The following is a 21,847-nucleotide window of genomic DNA, read 5'->3' on the forward strand; positions in this document are numbered from 1 at the left end:
GTTGCTGTGTGGACTGTAATAGATCAGTGGGTTTTGAAAATTCACTAAAGGATGTGTGGGCTGGAAGCATTAAGGCTATGTAAATGGAAATTTTCTTTCTAAAGAGTGAAATATGCAGATTTTGCTCATTGCTTCCACGTAAGCGAGTGACCAAATGAAGAGAAAACTGATCAAGAAAAATGTATGCATAATAAAAATGTGTACATGCTTCATCTAAAATTCATTGCCTCCAAAGCCTCACCATATAATTACTTAATCTTGAGCAGCTGCATGCACAATAAAATTTGCTTGCACTAGGTCTGAACAGAATTAATTTTTCCTGAGGATTGTAATGTAACCAATACACTCCAACTGTTCAGCGAGCAGCAACTGAAAACACCACTGAAGTAACTTGAATTAAAAAAGAACCTACTCAAACCAGATTGATTCTGAGCTGACATTTGCTGGGTTTAATCATGTACTTCATTGTATGGCAGCAAAGCCTGAAGAAAAAACAGAGCTACTGCACACAGAAGTTTATTAATGAATCAGATCCGATCTCTGCATTGCTCTGCTCAACAAACAGGAGAGGCTTTCTGTCACAGCTGAAATATTTCATTCCTGCTGTGAGCTGGGGCAATCTGGGCCCCAGGCAGATTTTAGACATGGTGCCTATTGCCATGTCTTAGTTTCCTCAGCTTCCCAAAACCTCTGCAGGTCCAAGGGTTGGGGTCTCAGGAGGGGTTTGGAGACTCAGTGCTTCAGTGTGGAAAGAAGAGCCTCAGTAACCTTTTTGGAGCAGAAATTGAAAGGAAAGATTCACTCCACCCTGTCCTTTCAGTGAAATCACTCCTGTGCTGACAGCAGGATTTGTTTCAACATGCCTCATTTTTACCGTATCTGTTCCCATCGAATTTCCTTGAATAATGTTTATTACTGGGTCACCTGCCTTGAAATGTGGCTGCAGGCAGAGCAGTGACCAGACTGATTGCTGTCCTGGAGCACTGCTGTCCTTTAACCTGTGTCCTCACCAGCCCTCCTGCAATGCTGCTGCTGTAAGGAATTCTCTGATCACCAGTAAATTATTCCAGCAATCCTCTCTGCTTGCTGCCTGTACAAACCACACAGCAGGTGACTGACCTGGTCACATTGGAGGTAAGAGAAGGTCTCCTGGAAAATTCAAAGTCCCAATCTTGGGAATTTAAGAGTTTTAATTTGTGAGTTTTAAAATTTAAAAAATGTTGTGACAATTTAACAAATGTCAGTGTTTACTCCAGTAAGAGGAGCTGCTCGCCAGGGATTCAGCTCCCAGGGACATTCTGAATTTACATGGATAGCTCTTCCTCACAGCACCAGGCTGCCCACTGCCGTGCTCAGCTATGAAATAAAAGAAGTTTTACACTAATCACGGGCCCAAAACCTGCCTTTCCTCTCCCCAAAACCCAAACGAGTTCAAAAATGACACCTGATGACAGCCATAGCCAGACAAGGAGGGTAGTGGCCCATGTAGTTTTGTAATTAAGCTAGGTTTGCAAAGTTTTTATTTTGGAGAAAAGAACCCATCAGGATCTCTTATAATTGGAAATGAAACTAAATGAATGCCACTGCCTTTATTCTGGCAGCTGAATTCCAGTAATGCTTAGCAATTGCCGTGTTTGTAATGTAAATTTACTACTGTCGCTGCACTGAAATAGATTTCTTCTTTTTCCCTACTCATCAAAGTAAAAAATTTGCTCCAGCTGCTGCTGATCAAGAACTTGGAGAACATTACCCAGACTATTAATATTCAGCACACACTGCCAGGTGCACAAATAACTCACTAGCATCTCTCTCAACCCAGTTAATTGAATCATGGCTTGATTAGGTTCAACAGACAATACAAAACATTTTCCAAGTTTGAAAAGTTTGACCTAGCTTGGGTTAGTAAAGAGTGATAAGGGACATCTGTACAAGAAAAATCAGCTTTGCCACTCTCATCTGAATCCATGTGAGCACTCTGGTTTTGTGAGGACTCTGGTTTTAATTTGCTTCCTTCTTCCTTTTTCTGTTAGTGCTGGAAGACAAATGAGCTACCAGGTACCACAAAAGGTCAAAAGCTGGAGCAAGAGAAATTTGAGCATAACTAGGTTTTCTCATCCATTGCATGATCCTGCAGCACAGATGGGATTTCTGCTCGGGTTGTGCTCTCACTCAGGACTGCCACAGCTCCTCAGCAGGTGTGCAGAAATAGCAGGCTTTTTCTTAATGGAAACCAGGGATGAATGTGACTAATTCTGGCAGGGTTGAAGTTCCATTCATTAGCATCTGTATAATATTTTCAATTTCCTTGTTTACTGCAAATTGGGGTTTCCTAAATATTCACTGAGGGTACTTTTAAAATAGACATCAGCCTCAAATAATTGTCAATCCACCCAAACTCTATTTAATAAGCTCTGGAGTAGAGCTTGCTCTTCCAAATTGGGCTCTGTTTTGGGCAAACTTCAATGAAGAACAGGCCAGCCCTTAACGTCTAGCTTTGTTGTGTTAACTGCCATGTGGAAAAAGAAGAGGCCCATCCCCAAAAAACAAAATACAAATCAAGAATGAAGAGCTTTCAGCTGCATTCAGTCGTCAAACAGGCTCTGGAGTATTAACAGATGGAAACAGAACATTGTTTGTTGTGATAAACACAGAAATGGAAGAGTGACGATGCAGAGCTAAGCATCAGATTCTGAATTAAATCCTGGTTTTATGTGCTTGACAGAGGTGTGCTTTATCACAGCGTGGCTCTCACCTGTACAGATATAATTCAGGGTCTGTCAGCATTTTCCAGCCTAAGTCTGCTTTCCAGGGCAGGAAGGAGGGCTGGGATATAATCCAACTGTAACCATTCTTTCCAGTCACTGCTTTGGCACACAAGGTCTCCTCTGGGAACAGTGTTTGTTCTGCTAATTATTGTTCCAACTGGCTTTACTTTTTTTTTTTTTTAATTATTTTAAAGGAGAGTTTGAAAGGAAAAGTATGTGCAGCTCAAGTTCTCCACAATTTCAGACAACTTCTTATGGCCTATTTTGGCTTTTAGAAATCAGCACAGAACCTGGATGAGATGCTAAGCACTGCAAACTGAGAATATGCCCCTTCAGGCAATCAATTCTAACCCTTCCTAGAGATGACCTTTAGGTCACAGGCTACAAAGTGAGGATGAGTTTGGATTCCTTCAGATCCTAAAGATGTCAGCGTGTACCAATTTGGTTTGGATCACTGGGGACTCACAGTCAGGCATCTTTGCAAACAGCACACTTGCTTTCACTGTTTTTCAGGCAGGCTGGAAGCAAGGCAGTCAATAAATATAACGCTTCTATCAGCAACATTGCTCCTGCAAATTTTCGAAATGAATATGGTAATTGGAAATTGTTAAAAATTGATAAACACATGTGAGTGAAAAGGAACTGCTGTGAGGCAATTTAAACAGAGAAACCGTGGAACAAAGAAAAAGCAGCAATAGAAATTTTTTTGGCGCATAAGCAAGATTTTTTTTGTAAAAAGTATATGCATATACAGAACCGGAAGATACGGGAGAAAGAAAGTTGGAAAGTATTTGCACCAAGGGACATGCAAGATTTATCCAGCCATCTCCTTGGAATCAGAAGAGAAGGGATGAGTATTAATTTAGCACTAGCAGGGAACTGGTTTCGGCTCCATCAGTTATGTTTATGCTGAACTTGGAAGAAGTTTTGATGGAAGACTTTAGCTTGAATTATCAGCAACATCAGAATAAGAGCCTGATCCTGCCACATCTGGGAGTTTGTCTGAGTGAGAGCTGCGCAGAAATACTCAGATTAAAGAGCTGCTCTGCAGAGTCCTTATTTATGACAGCTTGCCCTCACAATCAGAAATTGCAGCCAAAAAGCTGGTGTGTCAAACTCTAGAGTATCTAAAGATAATAATAAAATAGAATAATTAATAGTTAAGATAATGGATAAAACTTTTTTAACGCATGAGATTAAATAGGGGTAAGGATCTAAAGAAAACTCTGCTGACTGCAGTGCACAGAGATCTTACAAAGAAAAGTCTATCCTAATTGCAGTTTCAGAATACTGGTGAGAAACAGGCACTGAGCTTATGTCACAAATTTGGCATGTACAGACAAAAGAAAGAAAGAGAGGATGTAGCTAAAGGGAAAAGTGAACCCTCCCTGTCACCTGCACTTATAAAAGTCAGACCACAGTCTGATATTCCCTGAGAACCAAATTTTTCTGGCAAGGAACTTAGGCCACCTGGAAAGTGGCTTGGAGGAGTCTGAACCCTCAGCAAGTGATGCTGTGCATCATGAAACCCTGGAGGGTCCTTCTCCAGACACTGATGAGGTGTGGGGAGATCCATTTCACCAGGATTCCCCTCAGAGGATTGCGGTCTAAGGACCCTGAGCTGCAGGCAGATGGGTATTCATTTCTTCTTAAAAGTTGGAGGTTTACAAACACTTTGCAGCCCTTCTGGGTAGGTGTCATTTTTCATCTTCTTTGACTGTCATGAGGTCCTACAATATTTACAGCAGCTCTGCAATATCTCAGTAACTTATCCAAGATCCAGCAAGTTCCTCCATCTGTCACACTTTATGTATCCATAAGGAGTCTCAGAAAGAAAAGGCACTCTTGAATTTCTCTGCTCAGAACCACCCTGACTTAAATACCAAACACACCCTTCAGAAACGGCACAAAACTGCTTATTTACACTTGTGAGGATATATTTGTGCCTGAAGTTTACTTTGGACTCTGATTCCATATGTGACTGTGCTCATCCTTTAACAACATTTTCAGATTTTCAACTGAATTTGCTTAATCCATTTAAAAGAGAGTTTTATTCAGAAAAGACATTTCTTTAATCCATTCAGAAGAGAGTTTTACTCAGAAAAGACATTCCTCATCCAAAATAAGAAAAAACAACTTGTAGAGCCAATTAGGAGCCAATTATGGCTTGACATTCAAGCTTTGTGTCTTATTCTGCATTTCTTGAGAATAAGTGTAAATCTTGGTTCACTTCTTTCTCCTTCCCTTACAGCTATCTCTTACCCAAGGGCGTTTGAGAGAGATAACTCAGTGAGGGGTGAGATAACGCCTGAATAAAGACACTTTGAGCTGCAGATGCACAAGGAGAGCTCTCATCCCACTCCCTCTCTCCTGTGCTGCCACAGTTCCTCCATCAGATGCTGTCACTTCACTGAGGCACACCAAGCTGGAGCCATCTGCTTGCTTCAATTAATTACAACTTGCTCCTGAGATTTCTGCTGGGACTCTCCTTTTGCAGGCGTGCTGAAATGAGTCCTGCGAGCGTTTGGGGAATTGACCACACCATTCCACCTGCTAAAGGAGAATAAACCCTTCCTAAATAAGAAAAATGTATCATTTCAGCTCCCTCAGAAGTGGCTGGAGATGTCTTTCTCTGCAAATGACTTTTCCATTTGCACAAATAAGGCTGGGAAAGGCTGCAGTGTCAAGAATAGTTGAATTTTCAGCTCCTTGCTCTTTAATAAATAATGACAGGCTGCACTCGGAGTTCAGCAAAGAAACTCCATTGCCTTTCTCCTGCCAGGACATCTAATGCATAATTACAGGATTGGACACAAAGTTCCCTGACACAGCAAGGTTAGTGCAGTCATGCACTTGAAAAGACAACCCAGTGAAATTCAGGGTCGACAGCTGATAAGTATTAAACTGCTCAGGTGTTAGGCACTTGGGTTTTGAGCTGCTCCATTTCCCTGTTTGCTGGAGATGTGTTATGGGGAAACTGGTCACGAACACAGCGACTTCTGGGGCTCATTGTGAAAGAGAAATGTTCATAACTCTGATGGGGAGATTTTTTTAACAGCTAAAATGAACAATAGTTATATAATTTGCCAATTGAAGCCTTATAAATGCCATGTTGTCTCTTTGTCCTCTTCTCCCGAATAAACATGACTAAGGAAGGTCATGAAGCAAAAAACCCCCTCACCCTTGCATGAATGCTCATGTAAGCATGTGATGTTACAGTTTCTATCACAAAAATATTGAGTCATCTGCCTCATTATTTCCAAATCATTGGAGGAAAATTTCCATAGCCTTCTACTTCCTCTGAACTGCTCTGTGATCAGATCCTGGAGCATCATTACCTTGTTGCCAGCCTTATGACCTGCTCCAAGCACAGCTTGACATTGCAGCGTAAAGAACCAACCAGAATTTTGCTGGATTATTCCCAAATCCACTAAAACCTCCTTCTCATCAGCTGCAATGTGATACTAAACAGTGAAGAAGAGGCTAAATCTAACTTCTTCAGTGTTGCTTAGAGTCAGCCAACAGCTCCTGAGGGTTCCTAACAGATTCACCCTTCCTTCCCAGGAGAACTCAGTGCACTTGTTTATTTTAAATGAGCATCTGCTGGCTCGTCCCAAATACAAAGAGAAATCTAAAAGGCAAATCAAGTTTGCAAAGTGCTTCAGATTTGTGTCTCTCCCTGGTTTCCAGCCCCTGCCACAGATGAAATAAGTTACAATGCCCTGTGCTCAAGGGGAGCACTGGGGTTGCAAGGAAAAGTGAGAGCAGCTTCATTAGCAGCTCTGTGCTGGCAGGAAAAGCCCAAGTTGTCTCTCTCAGTTTAGTCTGCATGGGATAAGAAACCAGAATGGAAATCAGCATAACCTGCTCCTCTCACACTGCCTTTGGAAGAGCCACAGCATCCTCCACCAACAAAACCTGGGAACTATTGCTCTGAAATGCAGAGTTAGGGAATTCAGAAACTTCTGAGGAGGACTGACACAGTTTATTCATTTCTGCCTTTTGTTCAAAATATGCACAGGCATCTGAAGTCTAAAGGGTCATAAAAGTCACTGAACAAGTGCCTTTTAAAGAGATCAACTGCAAATAAAGGAACATATATCCAGCTGTTAAAATGCTGCAGCCAATAAATGCCAAGAAAGAGTGACTGTTTATAAGAGCTGTACATCTGCTACTTCTCCCTCTCCTTCCCATCCTTTCTGGATGCCCTTCAGAGGGCTCCTTCTTGTAAAAAAAAAGGAAAGGAAGAAGGGAAAGGGGGGGAAAGATGTGAATGATGAGCTTTAAATCAGAAACACAGGTTGTGAACTCCTTTTTGATAGAGAACTGTGAGTCTGACAGTTCACAGCCTGAAACCTGACTTCTTTCTCCCACTCCCAGCAGAAAATGAAGGAGATGGCAGGTTGCAGCGTTAGCACATTAAAGTCCCTTCTTAATCCATTCTTGCCAAGCAGCTGATTCTGGGAGAACTTGCTGACAGCTCTGTAAACCTTTCTAGACTAATATCTGCCAGTGAATGACATTCACAAGGGTTAGATCACTCAGATTACAACCTTGGGCTGGAACTCCTTTACAGATTCTCAAATTCAATAATCTACTGCGAGCAATTCAATTAGAGAATCATCTGCAGTCAGTTTAACTAGAAGATTCTTCACACTAAATTCTGGAACTCACTTTTCTTCAATAAATCAGAGCACTTATTCTCCCTGTCACACATCACCTACTTGTTATTTGCTTGGCTTAAATATTTCAGCAAGTGCTTTAAGAACGCTTGCTGTTAAAAAATTTAGGTGGTGAATAAATATGCCAGTTCCCTATTTCTCAAAGCCCACTGATGCCAGGGACCAGATATTAAAGGCAACACTTCTGCTGAGTTCTCACCACCAGAATTATACATTCACATTGTTGTCAGAGGGCTTAGCACTGGATTGAATCAGTTCAGTGCTCTTAGCACATCATCCCTTTAAACATCTGCAAATGAATAAAGCATATTTGATGAAAATCTGTCATGCACTAGTCATCTGCATTAGCAGGTTTTAGAATTTTAATGAGAATTATGTTAGGCTTTAATAATAATAAAGAGTCCAACCTTGCCCACATGGACATAAGGGGACATTTTTTTGCACACAGATTAAGGAGTTTTAAATGTATGAACTAGACAGCAGAGCTTACATCAGGGATGGTGAAGAATAACATCCATGCTCTAGGAACCATTTACAGGATACAAAGAACATGGGGATCAAGGAAGGAGAATTAATAAAAACTATGTACAAGGAAATATATGTACATTGGATTTACTTGTATTGAAAAGAGAAGAAGTAGTAATCTTTTTTTCAGGGAGACTCTCCCACACCTCATAAAAGACCCATGAAAATCCCATTTGCCTAAAGCTGGATACACCTGGACATTTGATTAGTGCTGAGTGCAGCCAAAATGGAAACATAAGTGTTACTTTTTGGGAAAAGGCAATTCCTTGTGGCCAAGGAATTATCCTGGCCTTAGAATTGGACCTGTTGGTTCTCTTCCCACTCTCTTTGGTTTTATTTCCTGATAATTGTGGGTCCCTGAAAAATAGCCCTCATTAGGAGTGACAGCTTAATGAGTCAGATTCCGGGGAAAAAAATTCATCCAGACCCCCATGAGGTTTTATCAAGAGCATAAGGTGAATATTAGGGACTTCTACCCCCTTTATCCAACCACAGTGGGTCAAACCAGGACAACAGATATCTCTGAAGTCAGTTAAACTGTGGGATGCTTTTCATGTTCTCCTTTCCTTTGGGATCAGTCAGAAAGACAAACAGCAGCCCACTGCTAGCAGAAAACAATCCTTTGGTGGAAAGAAAGAGCTGCAAGAGCTTTTCCCAGCATGAGCCTTTGCAAAGTGCATGTCAGCCACCTTCTGAATTCTTGCTTCCACGTGTGGAGAACAGTGTTGAAAGGTTTGCTTCACTGCAGAGCAGACAATGAACAGTAATTTGAGAACCTGTCTGCCTAAACAAGACTTGCTAGAAATGAAAAATGACATTCCTGATACAAGGTAATTACTGTGGTTCCAGCTATCCAGTCAGGAGCAAGGTATAAAGGAATGCTTCCTGCATTTCATTTCCTACAAAATCACAGGTATTAATTAACTTGGCTTTTCAAAAAGGTGCTCGCTTTGACATTTGAACACATGCAGATTTTACAGAAGTTTGTAACCATCTGTTTTTTGAAAATTTACCCTGGTTCCTGTGACCTGACTGAACAGCCATGCTGCGCAGCATTTAACTGCTGAGAAATAGAAAATTTTTTTCTTCCTTCATCCCAGATATTTAGCAGCTGCAGTAAGGGAAAAAACCCATGTCCACACAAGTGTGCTGGCTTTTCAGCGGCAGTAGCAATTTCTGTGGACATTTGCCAGGGGAAGTAAATTAGGAGCAGATTATGAGCTCCTGACCATGCTGGTTTTCTGATTAGAAAGTAGAGGAGGTGAGCTAAATGACTAGATTTAGGTGAATCTTTGTTTCAATAGTGAAGCACCAGAAAAATTGTGATGCAATGCAAGATTGTGAAACCATGGATATTTTTTCCTCCTCAAATCCTACCACTTCTTCCAAAACCAAAGCCTCTCCTAGAATGACAGCAAGGTTGGTGAGTCTGGCTGAGGGTTCTGCTCTTCCCGGAATTTGGAAGGCAACATCTTTCTAAGAGCCTTGAGTACTGTATAACAAAAAAATAAAATCTGCTATTTCAGTTCATGTCCTGTTTTCAACTAGTTATCATTACAATAAGCAGCTTGGTCCTTCCCCTGAGGTCAGGGCAGAAATTTCACCACATTCCCGTGGGCAGCACATGCCACCTATAAATGTGCTCTGAATGCTGTGAATGTGACTACAGCTCCTCTCACAGACTGGCACTTCCCCCCACATCAGCTGCTTAAAATCTTCTGCCTTCTGTAAGTAGGAAAATGCCTTCATCCATCCTGCCCTGAGCATCCCTGGATGAGACAAGATGGGAAATTTAAAATCTGTGCTGTGATAGCCTTAATTCATAGCTGGCCCAAGGCCTCCAGAGATGCCCTGGGAGCTGCTGCAGTGCCACAGCTGCTGACAGATGTCAGAGTCAGTGCCAGGTACCCACACACTCAAAGTCCTCTCTGCACATCACTGAATATTCCCGTCTCTCATTAGTGCTCCTCACAATTCTCATTTATGATCTTTCCACCATACTTACAAGTGCCTGGCTGTTAATAAGCACTGCCACGCCAGTTATTATGTTTCAGATAAATACATTGCAGCAATTAATAGAGAGTAACAATTTGATTTTAAAGATATTGACTTGCCCTCATATGAAAAACAACTTGACTGTCACTGCAAGCTCAGCTAGTCCTCCATGAGATTGAACGTGCTGTTCGTATGGGGAATCATACAGAAATCCCTCATCAGTAAAATTATATTCATTAGCCTGCAGTTTAGAAATGAAGGTGGTAAACCAACTTTATCTGCTCTCTGTGGGGCGAAGAGGCTTCTGATAACAGCTTTTTAATTAGATGAGGCTCCTAAGCATCAGCATGCAGATAAGTGGAACTGCATGAATTACCTATACTTTGCAGAAGTAGATCTTTTGATTTGGAATACAACAACAACAAAAAGATTTTAACATCAAAAGTACTGGGGACAAGACTGCTTGTGAGTAATAGCATCTGTATAAATTACAGCAGGAGCAGCTGCAGCAGAGATGAATGCCTGTAAAAATGAGCCTGCTAGAGGAGGTCTGTTCACATCAAAACCCAGAAAAATCCAGTGCCAAGCGAATATTAAAACTTCCAGCCAGTTCCCACTCGGATAAGAGCTGCCTCACACTCACTTTTGCTTGTGGGACCTTGATTATAAAACATTTATCACATTTTCATCCCTTGTTAAATGATTTCTTCCAGGGGAGTTCTTTATTGGCAAGCATATCTAGTGATTCCATATGCCAAGCAGGCAGGAAAAACTGCAGGAGAATGGAAAGGCTGAATATTTCATTCAGTCCCTGGTTGCACAGGTTTATGCTTCTGGGGCACTCAGCAGAAGATACAAGGTTTAAATAAAGCTATTTCCAAGGAAATGGCTGCTAAGCTTCCCCCTTTGAACCAGCGAGTCACACAGCTTCTCAGGCGGGAAGGAACCCAGACCAAAGCTTGGTGGTTCCCACAGGAGCTCCAAAAGTGGACTCCTGAGAAAACTCAGCTCCTCACATCAAGTTTTATTCACACTCAGGGCTTTCTCAGATGTTCCACATTCTTTGTTTGCAGCTCTCTGTGAAGAGACAGGAGGAAAAAGCAAGATATGGGCCAACAAGATGCCTGCAAAGGCACCTGTGGGAGTAGGAAAGGATCCTGCTCTTCACCCCTGAGTTTGGACAGAAGATTGCTTTCCATGCTGGCTTGGAGCCTCCTGCTTGCCAACACATGGAGCTTGCCAGGGTCTGGGCACTCAGAATCAGGAGATTGCTGCATTTGTCTGTGCCTTTGAAGATTGTGATAAACTCCCCTGTTTTTCCACAAGGTGAGTGCACAACACTGAATTAAGAATATGATGTTTGTTTCTCTTCAGCAGTTTCTGTGTGCACCCCAAGCTTCCCTCTACACTTCCCTCATCTCCATGCTCTCTATGCAGGGACAATGTGCTTCTGGCAATCCCATTTCCATATTGAACATCCAAGGGCAGCATTCCAGGTCACTCATCAGTCACTCCTCTTTCCCCTGTCAGGCTCTCCTGGCTGGAGGTAACCTTAACTGTGTTTTATCTACCAGAACTGGTGTTCTGAAAGCAAAATCTAACAACACTCAGCAGCAAAGCTCAGAAGGCACAACCTGGCACAAACCCTGGGCCCACAGAGGTTGGAATCTTCCTGGTAAGGAGCTGACCACCAGATGACCCAAGGCTCACCACAGGTGAGGTGTTTACAGGGACAGGGCTTGCACAGAGGGAGGAGAACAGCAAAAGCTAAGCTATAGGCACTAATCTCCTCCTTTCTATATCCAGCATAGCTCAGGATCTCTCCTCAGGGTCCTACATATGGCAATTGCACCAATTTCTCACCATTCTGTGTAAGAGAAGGATTATTGTCATCTGAGGAACATGCAGACATGGGAGCTGCAGGGTTTCCTAAGGCCCAGCTCAGGATGTGAGTGGTTCTCAACTCCTTAATGTGAGTTAGGAAGCACAAGCATCCTCCTGAGCAGGCACTCCTGCAGGCTCACTTTTAATACCAGATGCTGGACAGGAAAATACCTGAGCTGGATTTGAGTTGTATCCAATCCCATGGGAGAAGCTGGTAAATGGAATACCTCAGGTCTGATCCACACCTTGCTGTTCCAGGGTTACACCATGGAGACCTGCTGCAGGAAAAAAAATCGTGTGCCAAATTCCCAGGAGCTCTTTGTGTCCTCCCAGCAGGCATCCAGGACCAGGATCCCTCTCCTGGCCCTGCAGCCCTTCCTCCTGCCAAGGTTCAGATCCATGAACACCTTTTCTCCAAAGGGTTCCTCTCTCAGAGCACAGCTCTGTCCCCTCCTGACTCTTCACTGAGGCTGTTCCTGTTATCACCAAGTTCTTTTGAAAATCCTGTAATACTCCCCTGTCTGCTCAACACTGAATTTCGTGGGGAAAGGTCTTGCCTGGGTTTGAAATAATTGCGGGGAGAGAGGAGGCAAGCAGAGGAGCACACACACACCTTGCTGAACAAAGACAGTTATTTTACATACCACACAGCACCACTGTAATTTAAATGATGTCAAATGTAGCTCTTAGGAACTCTCTGCTTCAAGAAATAAACTTCCAGACAGTTTTAATACCATTCAGTTGTCAAACAAAGTAGTAATTTACATAATAGCTTACTACTATATCTGAAAGTCCCAACTCTTCCATAAGGCTCCTTGGCATAACACTTCTGCCTCCAGGAATATTTACATTATTTTATTCAGCACAATGCAGCTCTCTGGATCCCAGTGGACTGAGCTGTACCAAATGTATTTGCTTTGAAAATATGGAAGTCTTTTGTGCTTTTTGGACAGAAGAAACTTGATCTCCTAGTCTCAGAAGACTTTCAGAAGCTCACTCTTGGCTCCAGCACACACCAAACCTCCTGCCTGCCAGCTCAGTTATGGAAATGGCTCTCATGCATTCTCCAGCTTCTCAGCAAAAGAGAGGTAATGAGCAGAGATGGGAATAATTAAATCCCAAATTTGATTCCTGTTTTGCACACTAATTCTGCTTTGTAATCCACATCCCCTTGTGCCTCCCAAATGCACTGTGGCCAAAGAAGTTTTTGTTCAAGCAGTCAATAGGGAGGTGACAGCACTGACCACATCTGGTCCCAGCTGGCAGGGGACACAACAGGGCAGGCACAACCCAAACAGCTGGATTTGATTACAGTATCAAGTAATCTGATTAACATCTGCATTCTAAGCATCCAGTAGCTCTGCTCGGGCTTTTTTCTCCAGCAGCATAATTGGAAGAAAAATAATTAAAAACAAAGAGTGGCTGCAAGAGACCTGCAATCCCCTGGTTTTGGGAAGCAGGGTTTGCACCCACATTGTTATTGCTGGTTCAGTGTGAGCCCAGGAGCCTCTTGCAGACACTGTGGAAGAACCTCTGCTGCCCTGAACGAGCAAGGATGGCTGGGAGAGGTTTCTAACTCATGATGTAAAACCTGAGGAGCTCAGGGGCAGCAGGAGATTGTAGGACCTGCGGTGACTTTCTGAAGGTCACACATTCTGTGTGCACAAATCTCAAGGGTCCTGTCACCCCAGCCCATTTTAAGCAAAATGATATTATTTCACATTTTGCACTGTGATATTGTGTATCTGAACCTACTTTTTCCACACAAAAGCAACTAAGTTCCTAAGAGCAAAGCCTGTTTGAGAGATGCCTGTCCTGGTTGTTTGGAGCTTTACAAAAGAACCTTCTATTTTGACTGGTATATGACCTCCAAGCTGCTCTGGACAGTGCAGTTTCCAGGAACCTCAACTAACCTGAGTTTGAAGGACAGGCTGCTGCTTTTGCCACTTCTGCAGGATATTATGTCAGGAAAAATACAGGGATCCTGATCACAGCTTCTCTTCACACAGAGCAGAACAAGGGGGATATAAACCCATGCAGAATGGATTTTGAATGTATATATTGAATAGTATAACTATGCCAATAACATATCTGCCAGTGACTGATCTTAAGGTCAAAAAAATAAAATATCATTCTCACAGGTGAAGGACACTGGTCTCATGTGGTAGAGCAGCTTTACAAAACATGTTCAAGTTCATTGTGTTTCAGTCACTTTTTGGTTCTCTTGGCTGCAGGTTCTGAATTGTGGGATCATTCAGCCATTCAAAATGCTTACCTTTTCACTTGACCACTACACTAGGACAACTCCCTCCCCATCCCCCCAAAAGCTACATTTCAGCTGGTGAAAAATCATCTAGAACACTTCTCAAATGGTGTGTGCACGTGGTTAGCCAAGAACAGCTCCACTGTAGAATTGCAGCTCAGCTATCTGGGTGTTTACTCTGATGAAAATCTAATCCTTGTTCTTCCCTCAGCAAACTGTCTTGGCTCAGTCTTTGCTCTGATAACCTTGCTCAGCACACAAGTAGCTGCAGCTCACAACTTTCCAGTGTGTGTGTTGTTTTGTTAGGTGTATGCTGAGCATTTTAACAAGTACTGCAGTCATTAATGAACAGAATTTCAATTTACTGTCATCTAGCCATGTAAATGTGGGGGCTTCTTAATTTTCTGCTGTTGGAACTCTCAACCCTTATGTTTCATATTGGCTTCCAGGTATTATAACTACTGGCCTTGCATGTAAAATGTTATTTTACAGTGCTACATCTTGCTCAAGTCAGTCTTCAGTTAAAAAAACTGGAGCTAAAGTCCTCAGTTTATAGTTAAATGAAGCCATATTTAAATTTTCTTCATTGCATCCAACTTCAGGAAAAAGGCATCTTAAAATGCCCAAAGATTTTCAAACCCATGATAAATAAAGCCAAGAAGACAAAAGAAAAAACACCTGTTGGAAGACTCAAACAACCCTAAACACTAGGAATACCAAAACATCTCAGGCCATGCCCCTTCAATTCATCCATTACCATCATAACAGTACTTTAAACTGTAGAAATATTTATTTCTCATTTTGATAATTCTAATGGAGTTCATTGCACTTAGCACTGAGGAGACACAGACTAAGAGATTCCTTAAAAGTATCTCCAGGGGCTGAATCTCTCCCAGTGTCAGAATACGCTGCAGGAAAAAAAATCTAACTTTACTTCAAGTTTTTAGCACTTTCTCAGATATCCACACTATATACTGTAGTAAGGTCCTTTTTTTCCTTTTTTCTCCCTTTTTGTCCCTTACTGTTTGTGGAGATGGCAAAGGTGAAACTGATGCAATTATCAAATAAAAATTGTGGTTTAGATATTTTGCAAGGTCACCTAAACCTTCAAATAGCTGCTGCTTTGGTACAGACAGAAACAGATGAATCAACACGCAGTCATTTTTCAGAGTGTTCAGCTATGAATTGGTGATTAACCTTTGGAACACATTATGAGGGAAAATCGGCTGATTCTCTCTCCCATTGCCTTCAAATCAAAGCTGCTCATCCTCCATAGCCCAGACCAAGCTACTGTGTTCAGCACAGGACTAGCTGTCTGAAATTCTTCACCCCATTTTTTGCAGCAGAAGAAACCACATATATAATCTTTTCCAGCTGAAACTCTGCCAAGGAGGGAATAACATTTCCTGTGCCCACAAGTCACTATTTTAGCGTCCAACTCACAACCTCATTTCATTTTTCTTTAATACTGCGTGGGAAAACTGCAGTGTGTTGGTATTGCCACATTCTGAGCTCCCAGAAACAGTGCACTTGTCCTGAATTCTGAAGTTTTCTAATGTTTCTGGTCAAATCAGATAGAAATCAACTTCCCCCAGGTGGGAATCATTGCCATGGGTTATCAAAGAGAAGCAGCACAGAGCAGGAATAAAACAGAACAGTGAGAGCAACATCCAGCATTGGCAGAAACCACTATCCCTGCCCTGTGAGTGGAGAGAGCACTATTTATGAGTGGGAAATGGATAATATTCCTTATTGGCATTTTTTGATTTTTGGTCCACTTGGTCTTCATGGAAATATAAAAGAGACTTCAGATTTGTAATGAGTTATGAGGACTTGCCCTTGATACAGTGAATTTTTTAAGAGGGAAAAGTAAATTTGGTGTCAAAACAATTATCCAGAATTGATGAAAATGACATATTTTCACCAGTCTCAATTAAGAGTGTTCACTCCTTCTAAAAAGGATTAAAACTTCAGAATTCTTTATTAGATGGTTAACCACAGTATGTGGTCGTGTAAGTCTGTTCAGAGATGCACTGGCATGGTGCTCTAGGCTTGCTATTGCTTATTTTGGAAACAAAAAAAGAAAGATACAGCAAATACCCTTGAGCAGACCTTCTATAACAAAATCAGTCTTCTGGGACAGAAGTCAGTGAAGGATTTGCTTTGTACTTGACCTTCAAGAAGGACATTTGACTTTTGAGTAACCATACTAAAAACCAGGTTAAGAGACGAACTTTAATGAGAACCAGATGCTGCAGCTGAACTGAATTTTCATGAGTTCATGAATTATAGAAACCCCAGGGGCAGAGGTGGTATCAAACTTATAATTCAATTTCAGTTGCTATTTCAAAGTTCTATTCCAGCACATAGACATCCAGGGGGAATCTGAACAACTTTTGTGAGGAGTTCTTTTTGTTACATTTGAATACCAAATAATTCACCGATTTGCTTCACACCTCAGAGAAGAAACCTCCAGGTCTGATTCTTCCTCAGCTATCACAGCAGGCAGTCTCATATCCAAACACCCTTAATCTGGGCAGATGTCATGTTTCACCAGTGCACACATGGTTAAAGAATTTGCAGGGCAGCTGAAAAACAGCTTGTCTTTCAAATCATGCTTGAAACTTCTCCCGGTTTTGCTGGATGCTTTAAAAAAATGCAGTCAACCTACAAATATCAAATAAAGGCAGGCACTAAACAGCTTTTTCATGCATTTGGTAGGGGATTTTAGAAAAACAATGCACGGCCATTGTTTTAAAGATGCTGTTGGTAGCTACAGCAGGTGGAAAAGGCTTTTTCTGTCTGTAAAATCTGTGCTTTGTAATTTTGCTTCACTTAAGCAATAGAGTGTGTGAACACAGAAATGAAACATAGAGTTCTGACCTTATTTATCTTTCCTCTTGCTCGGTGAGCTGCTACTGAAAGAAAGTGGCTGTTTGCAGGGAGCCCTTTTGCTTCAGAGCCAGGCAGGTTTGGGATAAAGCAGGACCATTTTGCTGCTGCTCTGCCTCAGGTGCTGCTGGTTGAGCAGCAGAGGCAGCAGCGTGGAGCAGATGGCCTGACATGCTTCAATACACGGTGCTGTGCCTCTGCACAAAGCTGTGCTTCCAACCTCAGGCCTCTCAAGCCCAGATCTGCCTCCTAAATTATTTATTTCTCAGATCGAGCTTAATAATAATGTAGGGAAGAATTGGGTTTTGTGATGAAGAGCGGTTTAGCAAAGCTAACAGTATGTCTACAAGCTTTGCTGGGGCTCTTCAGCACAGAGGTGAACGTTCTGCTGCTCTGTGAATGGTTATGGGTAGTTAGTCATCAGGCATTAACCAGCTGCCATGAATAAAATCTCTGCAATCTACCAATTTCTAGACGTCTAATCTGTGCTGTGGACAAAAGCACTACCTTCTGGACCAGGTGGTAGGAGCACAAGATGTTGCAGTTTACTTTGGTTTTGTTTTGCTGAGAAGCTGCCATTCTTGTAGTTTGGATCAACCCTAATGAAACATCTGCTAGGTTTTAATTAAAATAAAATGGAATGCCATTTCCTGAACAGGTGGAAGCAGAAGATGATATACCATAGAGCTGAAATCCCTCCATGTGTTCAGAGACTTTGCAGAGTCCCAGCTATCACATCCATAAACCAGCGATAGAGTGTGTCAAGAACATTTTGATTGTGCACACGAGTCTGATTAAAAAGGCATCTACTTAGTCAGGGAACAGTAGAAAGATAATATTCAAGCAGCCCTACATTACACCCAGGTAATGACTGGTGTAATGGTTTCTTGCTTCTGATGTACTACATGGTGGTATTTTCCAGTTGTGAGAATTTGGACTACTCAAATCATCCACAATAAAACCTTAGCATCAAAACAACAGCCAGACATCAAAATACATGAAGCACATAATGACTGTGATATTAAAAATATCCCAAACCCACCAAACCCCTGATTTCTGCTCCTATCCTGTCCCCATCCTTTGCTTCAAAGTGCCACCCTGAGAGGCAGTGCACCTCGAGCAAGCTGCCAAGCAGAGCAGGGCAGGATGAGCTGCTTCAGTTCATATTTTGTTTGGGCACAGAAGGGAGGTGGTGCTCTGCAGGAATCTGCTGCCTCCTGAACTTGGCATGAATGCAGCAATCACCATCTGCATGTGGAAGGAAAGGAAGGTAATGAAGAGTCAGAATTGCTCTCCACACAGTCCTGGCCTGGCATGAGAGAGAAAGGAGGTAATTCTGAAAGGTGCCTGCTAAGTGCCCAGTGGCAGAGACAGTTCTAGTGCTATCATTTATGGACAATTTAAGTTTTCAATGACATAAGTGAACTCAGTGAGCTAGAAAACCTGGCCTTTTGCCAAGGCATGCTTAATACTGATTGCTTTAGATTAGGTCTGTCCTTCAAGCACTGGCTTTTTATGCATTTACTGTCAGTGAGCCTGTAAGTGTTCATCTATTATTACTTTGGTGAGTACTTTCTCCTAAAACTCTGGCTCCAGAGCTAACTAAATAACTAACTAAATATCACATATGAAGCCTGAAAACCCCTCTCATTCCCCTCTGAAGAAACATGTCACGAACTTTTCCTGTCGCAAATAAACTCATGCAGAGATCCTTAGTGTGCATCACGTTCATCAATAGATAAAAGCTGTGTAGTGCATGGGGTATTTAACTTTAATAAACTTTTCAGTCTATCAGGTTGAAACAGTTCAATGTTATAAAATACTTATGCAAGAGTTGCTTTCTGTACACAAACATCCCCTAGTTTGAGAGATATAACACATAAAGCTTTTCCGATTTTTGCTTTCAAGATATTAAAAGTCTTCTAAGAACTAATGGTTCATGAAATTTCAGTTCAATATCAAAGAATAAGGGAAAGCACATAGCATGCTGCATTTAGAGAAGCTCTCTATTTCAAATAACTGCCAGGATTGTAATTGTGTACAATAAAAGGTAACATATGGAGCTGGAAGTTTGACCTGCAAGCCCCCTGCTAGTTCTGCTTGCTCTACACTATGTACAGTGGGTTGATTACTGGTTATCTCCTGTGAAACAAGGACTTGTCTGACATGCTCAACTCTGCAATTTGTAAAACGCCTCGAGTTTGTGCTTTGATTTAGAAAATGAAACGGCAGTGGTATAAAACCACATAAAACTTGAGTAAAGTTTTGCTTTCCAAGGGATGCCATGCAGGGCACTGCTCCCAGGCAGTGGGTCGTGAAGCCTAATGAGGCACAAGCCTGACAGAAGTTGGTAATTGGAACAATTTCAGAACTGTAAAAGTGGTCTGGAGACAGCTGAGCATTAAGAAGGAAGGATGACCTTGGTATGAGCCAGATCCTTACCTAACCCAACCATGTGCTGTCCTATCCAAGGGCAAGGAAGTCATCAGACATAATTAATTATAACAGAGAATTGAGCATGTTTAAAAGCATCAGTGCTGTTCCAGTCCATGAGATAATCCAGAACAAAGCACTTGGAAGGTGGGCTGGTTCTGACCTCCCATACTGAGGGCTATTTCCATAACTTTTCTTGCAAAAACTTCACCTCCCAGATGGAGTTTTGGGTTGAGCCAGGATTTTTGGATACACCTCCCACAACACACCAGGCTGCTCTAGCAAAGTCTTTGCATGGTTTAAAGCCATATTTTCTTTCACTCTCCCTCTGCCATCACATAGCTGTACTTCACATATTCTCTGGCAGCTACAGTGATTGATTTTCAATTGGTTCAGATGCAAAAAGTAATGCTTGATATGGAAAATCTGTTTAGCAAGTTTGTTTGGTTTTTTAATCAGCTTGTGCTGTTATAAAATGTGAGTAATACACATTTTAACATGTCACAGTTTATTTTTGAGTGCGAATCACATTCCATATTAAACATGAGAAGCCTCTCAAGGAACCTTACAAACAATGATGAAGTTGTACACTGTGATAGGAATACAGTTCCTAGATAAATATCTTTAAAAATCTGGGCCTGTGTCATCCAGGCCCCTCAATGCCCTGACCAACCTGCCTTTGCTACAACACAGACAAAAAGCCAGCAAGATATTTGTCCCTTTGTGGTCATTTGCCGTGACAGTTAGTGAAGCCAAATGTTCAAGAACACAAAGAATCAGGTAAAATAAAAGTCATGGGGCAAGAGAAGAAAGGCAGGGAAGTCCAGCAAATAGCCAGATTTTTTGTGATGATAGCTGACTCAGAGTTTCTGTAGAGGTGAAAAGATGTAAAGAAACAAAGCAAACAAACCTCACATTGCACAGAAACAGACACAGGACTGGTTCACATTGGACAAGAAGTTGGCCAAGGTATAAAACAATGGGCAGAAGTAGGAGCTAAGTGAGAAAAATTTGAATATTGGGTCTGAATGCACTTTTATGGCAGTTACATGATCCAAGTTCTTCAGGTAGGTCCTCTATAAAGTAGAATGGAGACCCGAGGTTTTGAAAAGCAGCCTGAATTTTGGATTTTATTATGTGCAATTAAAGTGTATAAACCATTTAATCACAAAGGCACCCACTGTTCTGGACTGGAGAAAAAAAGTAATTGCTACCTCTCATTACACAAGCAAGCAAGCTAATCCTGTGTGGGGTTTCAATCAACAACCACAGATGCTTCAAAGAAAGCCAGAGAAACTCCACAGCAGACAATTATACAATGCTCTAGTGTAGATTAAAGTATTTTCTAACACAGTTAATGACTTTTTTGCCCAGAAGCCTGATAATCTGTATTGCACCAAACCCAGTTTTCTATGGAACTGAAGAAGGATTTGGCATTTCAATGTGAAAACATAAGGCAAGTTGTGTCATCAATGGCACAGATAAAAGGGTTGTGCATTTGCACAGGTTGCATCTCTCCAAGCTCTACAGGAGATTGCAGGGATAGCTAATCCAACTGGCACCACTTTCTGTGTAAGAAGAGACTTATCTGGAAGACCACTGAGCATGGTTTTCTTGTTTGAGGTTTACAGATAAAACCACAGTTGCCTCACGAGTTTAAATATTTATATTATTTGTAACACAGGCAAGCAGATGCCTCTGGCTTCTTTGCTATGTGAACTCTGTCAAGGCAGTAACTTCTCAAGTACCTTCTAAAATTGATGAGTTCCTTTGTTTGAACACCCATGGCAAGCAGCAGGGAGCACTGAATTTCTTCAACACAACTTTCAGCATCACCAGGATATGCTTCTGAATGCACATTGCTTCCATTCTCTAATTTGGTCTCCCAAGTACTTTAGGTCAAAGGTCTTGCCAGGTTAAAAAAGAAAAAAACCTCTTGGTTCTCTGATGCTGCGAGGGAAAAACCTCCCCCACTTTTGGACTCTGTTTGAATACAAAGTGTTTCTTTATGGGCAAGTTCTGGGATGTGTGGGAAGCACAAAAGGCTGGGAATGTTTCTCAACTCAGAGATTAAGTTTACTCAGTAAGGCTGAAGTGGTTTAGGATACTCTGTCAGTGAAGATTTGGTTCTCTTTTCTCACCAATTTTAATAATGACAGTAAAATGAATCCCCAGTGTGTCTTGTCACTGACCTAGCAGGCAAGTTTAATAAGCTTTCCTCTTAAATATTATATTGCACAGGGCCTTGAGACATCTTTTCCTATTTATAAACTGTCCCAGTCTGGGCCAACCCTTTATGTCCCTCTTCCAGTCCCATTCTTTTCTTCCCAGAGATACAGCTTTGGAATCTGGAACTCAGGAGCACAGGTAGCTCCTGCCTTCCCCAGTGAGCTAACTGTGAGCTTTAC

Source organism: Lichenostomus cassidix, chromosome 15, assembly GCF_008360975.1.
Source record: "Lichenostomus cassidix isolate B80296 chromosome 15, HeHo_3.0, whole genome shotgun sequence".
NCBI lineage: Eukaryota > Metazoa > Chordata > Aves > Passeriformes > Meliphagidae > Lichenostomus > Lichenostomus cassidix.